We start from the raw sequence: 12,403 nt of genomic DNA on the forward strand, positions 1-12,403 counted from the left end.
TCGGCTACGAGATTGCACACTGCTTTTTGGGTGGCTGAAGCCAGTACAATGCGCGTAGCAATTCCTCGGAAGTAGCTTGTTATAGATGTTTCCATCCAAGCTTCTCTGGATTCAATCGTCAGCACAGATGTTGATTAGAGCAGTAGCAGAGTATCTAGAGCAGTAACACTGCGTCATACAGACAGAATTGTGAAACTCCACTTCCTCTAGCCCCTGCCCAGCCCTGCAGAGTCTGCACTGTTAATATAACAGTCAGAACTTCCTCTCTAGCTCACTTCTCTACAGTACTAGCAATGGAGATGGACGGCATTTACACTGTGCTGCAGAATCCCTCGGAGGATGTCTACTCCACAGTAAACCAACCCCAGGGCAGGAGAGCAGGAGCACAACAGGGGGTAAGTACCAAGGGGGTCACATTTAAACATGTCCGATTCAATTTACCTCTGCTAAAACTTTCACTGAAAGTTAATTTTGTGTTCAAATATCAGAAGCTAATGGAAAGCATATTGCTTCACTTGTGCTTTTGTTCCATTACTTTTTTTAGCAACTTAATCTGGGGGAAATTTTTTGCTTTTTTTAAAGGGATACTTTATATCATCTACATTTTTATGTTTTTTTTTCTTCTCTGTTAAAACCAGGTTACAGCTCTGGCCAAACGTTTTGCACCCCCCTGTAGAATTAACAGACTTCATGAGGTTGAATGAAGCCTGCTGAATAAAGTTACGTTAACATATTGAATTACATACCACCAGTTTGTAGTTTTCCATATACATGACAAACCAGGGTAAACCATGGGAAAAGTGCAAAATGACCCTGGATTAATTTTCAATTACACTAAATAACTCTGCAGTTCTATCATTGCGTCCTCTTGTCTTTATTGGTCATGTGCGAGAGGGACATCAGTGTTTAGTTTTTAGTTTCTGCAGTAAGATTCCACGCTTGAAGAGTTTTGTTTGATTTCTGTTGGAAAGTGTTATGGAAGTAGCTTTCATTTTAACTGATCTTTATTCATAGATTTCTATTCATTAAATCTGAGCGATGCAGCTGCTCCATCTAAAAAGAAACAAAAGACACATTATTTGCATGCGGAATGGGAAAGTGAATTTGTGTTCCCTACAGTGAAGGATAAGTGCCTATGTCTTATATGCCATTCAAATATATCACCAAGTAATACGGGTAATTTGGAAAGACTTCACACTACAATACACAGGACATTTAAAAAGGATTTTCCATTAAATAGCTCTCTTCAAACAAAGAAAGTAGTTGAACTGAAACTCATAATACATGCTCCCCTTACAGGGATTATTCAAAATATAAAAAATCAGAGGGGTAAAGCTGAACAAATTGAATCCCAGACCCTGAAAAAATAAATAAATAAATAAACATTATTCTTGGGGAAAAAAAGTGCTGAATTTGTAATGTTGCTTGTTTTTTGTAGCTTCCTCTTTACAGAAATAACCTCAAAGATGTGTTGTTGATTTTCAGTTGAGTTGTTCAGTATACAGGAAGACTATATAGCCACTGAGTTTTAAATAGCCACTCTAGCTCTCGTAGGCGCTTCCTGTGTTAGTTTCATGCTTGCCTCCCTTCATTCTGCTATAATCTTATGACAATCTAAAAAGATGTCTGGTAAATGATATTGTAACAGAGGTGAAAAAATGGTGATGAAACAGCGTTTAAATGAACCAAAGCTCTTTGTATTAAATGAACCACACAGCACTGGAACCAACGACAGAGTGAATCAACCAGGCCACCATACTACCTAAATACAGTCCTAGTGATCTGCTTGGAGACAAGAAGGCATAAACTCGTATACGTTGTGATATATTTATTCAAATTAAATTACTGAAAGGAAACCGACAGGAACACAGGCAGAAAAAAACCAATAAGCATATACAACACACACACACGCACGCACGCACGCACGCACACACACACACACACACACACATACACACGCATGCGCACGCACGCACGCACACACACACACACACACACGCACGCACACACAGAGTCCAGGAGCCTCACTCCCTGCTGTTTGCTGCAACTCTGTCTCTGCTCAGCTCTTTATTCAGGATATGTTAACTTCTCTCATTTAATTGGTTCAGCCGCTTATTCAGGATATTTTAACTTCTCTCGTTTAATTTGTTCAGCTGATTATTCGGGATATTTTAACTTCTCTCATTTAATTGGTTCAGCTGATTATTCGGGATATTTTAACTTCTCTTGTTTAATTGGTTCAGCTGATTATTCCGGATATTTTAACTTCTCCTCTCGTTTAATTGAGACAAATGCGTATTTGGGATTGTAACAGGGCCAGCAGCCCTGTACATTGTTTTGTTTATTTTAGTTTAGAACGGAGTCCCCTCCGCCCCTGTGCAGATTATTGTTTTTGTTTATTATGATTTAGTTGTATTATATTTATGTCGGCGAGCGCCGTATGTTTTATTGTTGTGTTTAGTGACGGCGTAGCCGTTTGTTTATTTTATACTGTTTAGTAATGTGGATGGGAAGCCCCATCCACATGGTATTTAAAAAAAAAAACTTGTGCAAAAGGTGGCCATCTCCCGAATTAATTAGGTGATTTAATTTGTTGCTAATTGGGAGATGGTCACCTGTTATAAAAAGCCTGCAGCTCTCTAGCTCGGTGTGGGTGTTTGGAGCGAGAGGAGAGAACGAGAGGAGAGAAACAAAACGAAACTTGAAACTCCAGGAACAGTGAAGGCATTTGCTCAGCCTGACCTGGGTTTTGTTATTTATTTTGTGTTCGAGATTTGTTTCTGTTTAACCTTTTTATTTTGCTCTGTGAGCACAGTGTTTATTTTTGTTTAAATATTTATTTTTGGATTATTTAAATAAAACGGCGCCCGCGCCACTGCACCGTACCTTTTGTTTTGTTGTGCCTTCTTCTGGTCTGACGTCACCACTCGTCATCCCTGTCACACGTGGTGTCCTAAGTGGGATCGCAGTGCCTCCTAGACGCAGGCAGTAGTGGGTACTGCAGTTTTTTGTTTTTTATTTTTTTTCGATTATTGTTTGTGGAGTGAAGAGGAGGAAGAAAGATGAGAGGAGAGAGGAGGAAGCGCTGCAGAAGGCAGCAAAAGCAGCTGCAACAGCGGCCACCAGGGGTCGTTGTGGTGGATGAGTGGTGCCCTGGTTGTGGGGAGTTTGGGCACACCATGGCCATCTGCCCCACCCAATACCAGGGAGAGGAGTGGATGACCCAGATGGTCGCTGGGTCTACCAGGAGTGAGAGGGGAGAGAGCTGAAGGTGAGGAGAAGGAGGCAGAGAGGGAACACGGACCTGGAGTGGGAGGAGCCCGAACGTCCTGCGCCTGAGTGGAAGGAGCCCGAACGTCCTGCGCCTGAGTGGGAGGAGCCCGAACGTCCTGCGCCTGAGTGGGAGGAGCCCGAACGTCCTGCGCCTGAGTGGGAGGAGCCTGAACGTCCACAGCCCAAGAGGGGGGAGTCGGTGCGTCCACAGCCCAAGAGGGGGGAGTCGGTGCGTCCACAGCCCAAGAGGGGGGAGTCGGTGCGTCCACAGCCCAAGAGGGGGGAGTCGGTGCGTCCACAGCCCAAGAGGGGGAAGGCAGAAGGTCCACAGCCCAGGTACCTGCCAGCAGAGGGAGAGTTCGTGCTGGTTACACCTCCACCTTCGTGGGAGGACTGTGAGTCGCTCCCACCTCCACCAGCAGAGGGAGAGTTCCTGCTGGTTCCACCTCCACCGCCCTGGGAGGACTGTGAGTCCCTCCCACCTCCACCAGCAGAGGCAGAGTTCCTGCTGGTTCCACCTCCGCCACCATGGGAGGACGACTTGTCGCTACCACCACCACCTGCAGAGGCAGAGTTCCTGCTGGTTCCACCTCCGCCACCATGGGAGGACGACTTGTCGCTACCACCACCACCTGCAGAGGGAGCATGCCTGCTGGTTCGGCCTTCGCAGCCTGAAGGGGAGGAGCACCTGCCGCCTTTGCAGCCTGAAGGGGAGGAGCCCCTTCCGCCTTCGCAGCCTGAAGGGGAGGAGCCCCTGCCGCCTTTGCAGCCAGAAGGGGAGGAGCTACTGCTGCCTTTGCAGCCAGAAGGGGAGGAGCCCCTGCCGCCTTTGCTGCCAGAAGGGGAGGAGCCCCTGCCGCCTTTGCTGCCAGAAGGGGAGGAGTCGCCTTCGCTGCCAGAAGGGGAAGGGCCGCCTTCTCTGCCAGAAGGGGAGGAGCCCCTGCCACCTTTGCTGCCAGAAGGGGAGGAGACCCTGCCGCCTTCGCTGCCAGAAGGGGAGGAGCCGCCATCGCTGCCAGAAGGGGAGGAGCCGCCTTCGCTGCCAGAAGGGGAGGAGCCGCCATCGCTGCCAGAAGGGGATGCACCGCCTTCGCTGCCAGAAGGGGAGGAGCCCCTGCCGCCTTGGCCGCTAGAAGAGGAGGCGCCCCTGCCGCCTTTACCTTCAAGAGGAGAGGAACAGGAGCTACCTCTACCTCCACCACCACCACCATTGGGAGAAGTGGAGCTCCTGCTGTCGCCTTCATGGCCAGGGGCTCCCCTCCTGCCGTCGCCATCGCCTGGGCCGGCCTGCTGCTTGGCATCGCCTGGGGTTGCCTGTGTCTCCCTTGCTTCTCCTAGGGTTGCTGCCTGTCCTGTGTCGCCTCCCAAGGGTCTGCTGCTGCTGACATCGCCTCCCGAGGGTCCGCTGCTGCTGCTGTCACCTCCCGAGGGTCCTGTTTTGCCTGGGGTCACTACACTATGGCCGGAGCCCCACGGAGGGGAACTGATGGCCATGGAGTAAGGGGGAGAGGTCAGGAGACCAGCTCCCCCAGCCGCAATTTCGCGGCCGGAGATCATGTGGTCGGAGCCCCACGGAGGGGAACTGCCGGCCATGAAGAAGGGGGGGGAGGTCAGGAGACCAGCTCCCCCAGCCGCACTTTCGCGGCTGGATAGAGTGTGGCGGGAGCCCTGGAAGAGGGAGCTGCCAGCCACGAAGAATTGGGGGGTGCCAGAGATTCCACCATGGCCACCCCCCAGAAGCAACTTGCTTCCCCCTCTTCCGGGACTTTGAGACTGAGGGGGGAGGTGGCCGTTGGGGCCATGTGTGCGTTGCACAAGGGGGGGGGGGGGGGGGGGGGATATGTAACAGGGCCAGCAGCCCTGTATATTGTTTTGTTTATTTTAGTTTAGAACGGAGTCCCCTCCGCCCATGTGCAGATTATTGTTTTTGTTTATTATGATTTAGTTGTATTATATTTATGTCGGTGAGCGCCGTATGTTTTATTGTTGTGTTTAGTGATGGCGTAGCCGTTTGTTTATTTTATACTGTTTAGTAATGTGGATGGGAAGCCCCATCCACATGGTATTTAAAAAAAAAAAAAAAACTTGTGCAGAAGGTGGCCATCTCCTGAATTAATTAGGTGATTTAATTTGTTGCTAATCGGGAGATGGTCACCTGTTATAAAAAGCCTGCAGCTCTCTAGCTCGGTGTGGGTGTTTGGAGCGAGAGGAGAGAACGAGAGGAGAGAAACAAAACGAAACTTAAAACTCCAGGAACAGTGAAAGCATTTGCTCAGCCTGACCTGGGTTTTGTTATTTATTTTGTGTTCGAGATTTGTTTCTGTTTAACCTTTTTATTTTGCTCTGTGAGCACAGTGTTTATTTTTGTTTAAATATTTATTTTTGGATTATTTAAATAAAACGGCGCCCGCGCCACTGCACCGTACCTTTTGTTTTGTCATCGGGGCACTCAGACATTTAATGATCATATTTTGATATGTTGTAAATAAAACATGACCCTTTTAAATGATTCCAGTGTGTTTTTTTGCAATAAAAACTGCTCAATCGGTGGCTTCCACTTTCGACAGGCGGTTTGCAGTGAGAGATGGTGTTTCTAGAGGCACTTATTGTACAACCAAGTCAGCGATTTGCTAATTTAACAAAACAATGCAGCACACGTTCACTTTTTTATTTGAATTGTTATGTTATTTTAATGTAATCTTTTTTTTTGTATTATTTTTTATTGAAACTCAAAGTTAAGTCAGCGTGCACAGTGAATCGAAGATGGACTTCCAGTTAAATAATGAGCTGATTTTTGTGAATTAAAAAGCTTTTTTTAATGGTTTCAGAGTGCAGGGAACCTTTCCATTGAAGTATTAATACCAAGATACTCAACCAGAGTTTGCAGATTTTTGCCATGTTAAAAAAATGCATCAAACATTTAAAGTAAAGCTGAAGAGACTTTGGAATAGGGTTCCCAGACGTAGGGCCGGCGCAAGGATTTTTGCCCCTAGGCAAACAAAATTTTGCTGCACTCCCTTTTCACTCTTTTTATATATATATATATATACACACACACAATGATCGAACTCCTTTGTCAATACATAAACTCCTTTCTCCAACCCTTTGTTTGTTAACTTCCATTCTATTTGTCTGACACAGGTGATGTTTTCAACTATATTAATGACTTAAAAGTTGACTTTGAAAATTCTTGCCTCTCTTGATGTTACTGGTCTGTACACCAATATCCCGCATACAGGTGGCATTGATGCGGTCACATTTTATTTAAATTCCAGATCAGCTGACGCTAATCCACCATCTGAATTAATCATAGACGTATTAAGATTGTGTCTAAATTCTAATTATTTTATTTTTGAGGGTCAATATTTTTTACAAAGGAAAGGTACAACAATGTGGGGCGTCATTTGCTCTTTTAATTACTGCACTAAATAAAATAAAACTGCAAATCCCTGAGCTGGGATTCACGTCAAATCAATAAATAAAAATAACTCTGCTCTTCCTCTCACTTTCCTCTTCTCTTTCTTCCAACACTCTCATTCGCTCTCGTTCTGTTCTTCTGGGCTCTTTCACCGCTTCACAGATAGGCACTCTCTTTCAGCCTAGCTCTGTCCCTCACAGCTTCACTCCAGTCGAGTCTACATGCGGGTCACCCCCCCCACAGCACCCCCACCCCCACCCCCACCCCCCAACCCCCCAACCCACCGTCGTCATCATCAAAAAACTATATACAACCATCACTATGGTTACAAAATTTGCTGAGTCTCTATGGGCACCTCCATCACGCGGCGTGCAGAGGATTGTGGGATATAAAGAGAGTTCAGGTGAAATGTTTCTAGGGTATTGTTTGCAAAGTGTAAAATTATCTGTAGGTGGAATTCTATGGCCTACATAGAATCTATTTGAACAGTGGTTTGCTTGTCTCCTCAGGCTAATACCATTTGCAGAAGTTTCATCAGTCTTCTGTGTCGTGCACTCAGAGAGAAGTGTGACAGTTTACTGTAAACAATGCACAAGTCGTTACAGTGTGAAGAAAACCACATGCTGCACAGTAAAGGATGCAACAGCCTGAGTCCACAGTGCTGCACAGAGAGAGAGAGAGAGAGAGAGAGAGCGAGAGAGAGCTCTGCAGGAAGTGCACTGGACTGTGCAGAGCTGTCATACACAGCATACGAATCACACAACTATTCTGGCTCTTCAGTTTTATTCATTAAAAATTGTAGGCTTTAAATATTTAAATATTTTCTTCCCACTCATGTAACTTTCTTCTCATTCTTCTGTAGATCAGCTAGTTTTACAGACTTCTTTATTTTCACTTTCTTTAAGAGAATGGATTTTCAGTCCTTGGTTAGCTCTCCTTTAAAGGCTCGGCAGTAATAATTTAAAGCCAGTAAGAGGTAAGGGAATGGATTTGATAAAGCCTTGTTTACGCTGCTTTAAGTTGAACTTGATTTTAAAGCATTGTTAATAAGAGCCTACTATCTGATGCTCCGCTAGTAAAATGGTCAGATCAAAGTTTCTTTAGTATACTGTGTACTGTATCCTGAGCTGTGTTCTCTCTCCTCAGACCCCACCCCGCCTGTGAGTGCAGCTGGCAAAGCCTCTTCATACAGACAGCCTGCACTGGTCCTCCTCATCCTGTGCTGTCTCTTACTGGCTGCCATCATCTCCATCGCTGTCTATCGTGAGTATTCAAACACTGCTGTTTGTTAGCAGGCTTTCAAATCGCTTGTGTGTTATTCTCTAACTTAATCATCACCTCCCAATGGGACCATTTCAAACAACTGATTAAAAGTTTTATTTTTCAAAAGTCTAAGTTGATGAATTAAATAAAGCTTGACATTCAGTTGTATTCTCCTTTTGCTGATTCAATACATTTTAAAGTCCATGAAACTGTTCTAAACTGATTTTGGCTTCTTCAATGAAACTCAAGGAAAGTGTCATGAATATCAAACTTGTATTCATATAAATGGACTTGTGCAAAGAGCATTCAGATACCAGTTTCCCATGACCAGTATGTGAAGCATGGACAGCGAATATCACTGCATTTCAGAGTCAAATTTACTCAACTGATTAATCAGCTTTAAACATGTACAGAACAAGCTGGTTGAGTGCATTCGACTGAACAAAACTGTAATTCATGCTTGTCTATTTGTTTTTCTCAGATTTCAAAACATCAATCTTGGATAAATACTGTCCTCTCAAAGTTCTTCAAAGGGTGAGTTGTGAATGCTATACAATCTCATCATCATCATTATTATCATTAACAGACTGGACTGGCAGCGCGTCAGTATTAAAATCCTAAAAACACTGTACTTTCTCTCTGCAGGTCATTAAAATAGGTGAAATCACCCTTTAACCTGCTGATCCCCAACACTCTGAACAGCCGAACCACGTCTGTGTGCCCTGCGCCTGTCAGTTTGTACAGCACCCTCCATTCTGTGGTTTCTTTGTCCCCCAGGGACAGATGAGCCCTCCATTTAGACTCCACCATCCCTCTCAGCTCACAGCAATGGGCTATCTTTATACACAGTTTGTACATTTCCCTACTACCGTATTCTTTTGAATTTAAGACATAGCCCAGATATCCCACCTCCAATTCAAGGAAAAAAAATAAATCTGCATTTACAAACATACACATATCAATTACACATATGGAGGCAGTTTGCGGCCGTCTGCCATCACACCGAGCACAACAGTTATGCGCTGCTTCTCATCTCCAGTCGTGATTTTTCACACGTTTTTCTCCCAATTTGTGAACTGATATTGCTTGGAATGTCAAAAAATACGGGGGTCTGATCAGCATTTCTGATCTGTCCAAGCTGGTACTGTTTGTTAAAAATGAAATTTTAAAAGCTTCTCATGGAATTCCTCAGGAAGCTAATGACGTGTCTTTGAAAATGGCTGCCTGTATGGATGATTCGAGACTGGGTAGCAGTGCCATAGCCCCGGAACCTCTGGGCGTGCAGAGTCATAGCCCCGGTACCTTAGTTAAGAATCTCATAAAATGCTTTCTTTTTAAGTTCTCAACACAGTTGTATCAGGTTTGCAAGTTTTTGTGTGTGCGCTAAAGAGAGACAGTCTGCTGCCACGTTTGTAGCCTGCTTTAAATTACTTTATGATTTCAGCTTCAGTGCCTTTAAATAATAGAACAGACAGAAAAAAAATGTTGGTGTGCAGCGAATCAGAAAGAAGTGAAGTATGGAGAGGTGGGGCTGAGGTCGAGCGCGAAAGTGTGTGAGGGTCTGACGTGGTTGTCTGAAAGAAAGAAAAAAAGGAGATTAGATAAAAATAAATAAATCGGTCTGATTTGTAGTATAGCCCACCCGGTTATAAATTCTAATTTATGTTTTATTTCCCTGTATATCGCCCTTGTTCCGAACCCCTTGCTTTAGTGTATATCAGGGGCGGCGCCACGCTTGGGCCTGAGGAGCCTCGTGGGCCCACCCAGTTATGGAGCGATTGACAATTAAAAACATTTAATGCCAAAACGTATCAGACTGTAATCCGCTGCGACGAGTTTAGCTCATCCTTGTGGTTCAAAAAATATATCCGTCCCACCCACCTCAGCACCGTTGTCATTTGTTATGAAAAGATTGGTGATTGGACGGCTGAGATATGAGATCTTACGTCTTCGATATTTTATAGTATCGAAATTACAGAGGGTCGGCAGCATACATACAGGAACTTTTCTTTCATTGCAAGGCATGCAAGCAACCAGCTTGTGCAGCTGCTGTTTAGTTATTTTTTACATTTGCAATTAGCTATCTAAGTACCTACACAGGGCAGCAGTGTGGAGTAGTGGTTAGGGCTTTGGACTCCTGACTGGAAGGTCGTGGGTTCAATCCCAGGTAGGGGGCACTGCTGTTGTACATTTGAACAAGTAAAAACCCAACTGTATAAATCGGTAATTGTATGTAAAAAATGTGATAATGTAAATCTTGTAACAATTGTAAGTCACCCTGGATAAGGGTGTATGCTAAGAAATATAATACAGAATGTTTAGCCAACTTTGCAGTAAACCATAGCTATATTTGTGTCTTATGCATTAGCAATGTCCCGACAAATTTTGTAAAAAGAAAACGAACCGACGAATCAACAAATATGCTAGTAATGTAAGTACCTTCATTTAATTTTATTTCGATTTTACAATTGTGTATGTAGGCCTACTTATAACCAGTTTACAGCTGGTTACACAATATTTTGTTTTGAAGTGTTTATTTTATTATAGTTTTTCATTTTTGAAGTCACGCTATGCAGTAGGGTAATGTGAAAAAAAGCTTTTTATGTTATTTTTGTAAATAGTGACTTTGTTTTCACAATTTTGTTAGTTTCTGTTTGCACTTTGTCAAATGAAACAGTTTTTGCAGTTATTGTGTGTTTGTTTCTGGATGTTGTATGCTTATGTGTTTTGTATTTGTACTGTATACGTGCAACTACTGTTATAAACTGCAAAACATTTTCGCCTTGCTTCACTCGGCACCATACATTTTCAGTCTTGGCTACGTTGTGCTGCTCAAACCCCGGGGAGATATTTGATGTATTCAAAGTGTTTTTGTAACGTAAACGCTTTCCTGTGACGTCAAACCTTTGGTACTTGCCCGTCCACCCGAAGTTGGGGCCCACCCAAATTTCTATTCCTAGCTACGCCCCTGGTGTATATAGTATTTATTTTTGTTGTCACGTCGTCTGTGAAGAACCAACTGTATCGGTTAGCGCTCGAGGCGACCAGCAAAGTGATAGCACCCCGGTTAGAGGAAGAAAAAAGAAAACTGCCGAGATCCCTCTATTCCATCCTGCATCTCTTCTGGACGGACTGTGCCTTTGAATACACCTGAGACGGCTGCTAGTGAGTACAGAAGGATTTTTTTTTTACTGGGAAGGAGGTAGTGGTCAGTAAACTGCCTGATGGGAATTTTCTTTTGTTTTGTTTTTTTTTACCCCACTACGCACCCAAGCACTGCTCGGGGCCCAACGTTTATTTATTTATTGGTTCTTAATGTGTTGTGTTATTTAGTTATCTGTCTACCCGGGTGTTAGTTAATTTATCTCCCCTACGGAGATTAGTACTACTGGCCAGTGGTATAGTTTAAAATTGCATGTTACCGTGTAGTTATTTCATTGTCTGTATTCTATACGTACTACTGTTATTTTATAATAGGGGCTTCCTATCAACCACGTCGTTATTTCAGTGACATATAATTGTATTATAATTATTATATATTAATAATATTATCCCTGCATTATCTATGCTGTACTTTAGTCCTGCAGTTGTATGTGTCTCTACTGTTTACTTGGCCACCAAGTAACTCCATTTGTGTGACATGGCACTTACAAGTATTATAATAATGAGTTACATTATTTGATTTTTATTTAAAACCCCTAAACCTATAGTAAACACGTTTGGTTTACTAAAATGTGATATGTGTGGTCTCTTTATTATTGAAGACAGCATTTATATATATATATATATATATATATATATATATATATATATATATATATATATATATATATATATATATATATATTGTAAGGTAGTGTAGTCCTGGGGGAATGGGACTACATCTCCCAGAGGGAAAAACCTTTAGTTTGGTTAATTGTTTAATTTAATTTGTTAATTGGTTTATTGTTAATGATCCCCTGCACCTGGTAGTGATTGTAAATTAGGACCAAGTGCAGGGTATATAAGAGGTGCAGTCAGTCTGCACAAGGCTGCTGTATAGAAGGAGGCAGGAAGGTGTGCTCTGCTTCCAAGCAGTCGGCAAGTATAGAATTTCTGAGTGTTTTGTGTTGTGGGGAAACGGCTTAGCCGTCCCACTTGATAGTCAGGGTGTTCCTGAGTGTTAGTTAGCGCTCCGAAGGAGCTAAGTGTTGTTTTGTGTTTGTTTTGGTTTGTGTTCATTAAAAATTAAGTGCACCAGCACTGTAAAAAATCCATTCCAGTGTGTTGGGTCTATTTGTAAAGGGGCTAGAACCGAGTGACGTGCAGCTTTATTACAACGTGGTGTCAGAAAGTGTGGGCGCCCCTATGACCCTAGGAATGGAAACCATTGAGGAGTTGGTTGCCAAGATCAAAAGAAACACCGCTGCTCAAGTGGAGCAGAACGAGAGGTGGAGAGTGGAGTTAGGC

At 43.6% G+C, this 12,403-nt stretch overlaps 1 long non-coding RNA gene across 1 annotated transcript; it reads left to right on the forward strand.

The window, feature by feature from the left end:
* Nucleotides 1-292: 292 nt before the first annotated feature.
* Nucleotides 293-11,712, forward strand: LOC117963664 (uncharacterized). The gene is made up of 4 exons (XR_004660831.2): nt 293-395; nt 7,838-7,954; nt 8,436-8,488; nt 8,600-11,712. It is a non-coding gene; the product is annotated as an uncharacterized LOC117963664 (long non-coding RNA).
* The last annotated feature ends 691 nt before the right edge of the window (nt 11,713-12,403 follow it).

The sequence above is a fragment of the Acipenser ruthenus genome, chromosome 20 (assembly GCF_902713425.1).
Source record: "Acipenser ruthenus chromosome 20, fAciRut3.2 maternal haplotype, whole genome shotgun sequence".
Classification (NCBI taxonomy): Eukaryota; Metazoa; Chordata; class Actinopteri; order Acipenseriformes; family Acipenseridae; genus Acipenser; species Acipenser ruthenus.